Genomic DNA, 643 nt, shown 5'->3' on the forward strand with positions numbered 1-643 from the left:
ACCTGTGTGTAAACACACTGGGTTCTGGGTTAAATCGATAAGATAGATCAAGGGGGGAGACTTAAGTAACACCGCTGCCTTTGACAGCTCAATCTGTGACGCTCAATGCATTCGTAAGCCTGAACCCCAGGACACGTGGTTCCCTTGGCCCTGCCAGGAAGACAATCAACCAGCATGGGCCAGACAGGTGAAGGCCAAGGCCAAGCCAGACTGTCCAGAAGACACTAGGGTTACAAATCGGGTGTGTTCTAACCGGTTTTCACCAGCTCCGTTAGAGGGCCAGTGCTCCTCTGCTGAAAACACTGTGGTCAGTCATCCACACTTCCCGATTAGGTGCTTACACCTTGAAGGTGAACATTGGCCAATAAGAGCTGACACCCCAAGACCTCTGCCCTCTACCACCTTTTACAGTTGCTGCCCATGTCTTCACAGTTAGCAAGGGTGTCACATTGGCCAGGGGCCCAGGCCTGTTTTGTGGCACCACTTAAAAAGGAATATAAAGTTACAAATACAAAATTGGGCATAAAGTTTTTGAAAATGAGGGGGGGGGGAATGACAGGAGATGCGAATTTTTTTTAAATTTTATTTTCTTGTTTAAAGTGTTACAAATAATAGTACATATGTCTCCTTTTCCTTTTTTCCC

General features: G+C 46.7%; 1 protein-coding gene across 1 annotated transcript in view; it reads right to left on the reverse strand.

The window, feature by feature from the left end:
• The window catches only part of AP1S3 (adaptor related protein complex 1 sigma 3 subunit), a 16,217-nt gene that overhangs the window by 1,055 nt on the left and 14,519 nt on the right, over window positions 1–643 (reverse strand). The gene's annotated exons all lie outside the window — the stretch shown is intronic.

This window comes from Myotis davidii, unplaced genomic scaffold (assembly GCF_000327345.1).
Source record: "Myotis davidii unplaced genomic scaffold, ASM32734v1 scaffold575, whole genome shotgun sequence".
NCBI lineage: Eukaryota > Metazoa > Chordata > Mammalia > Chiroptera > Vespertilionidae > Myotis > Myotis davidii.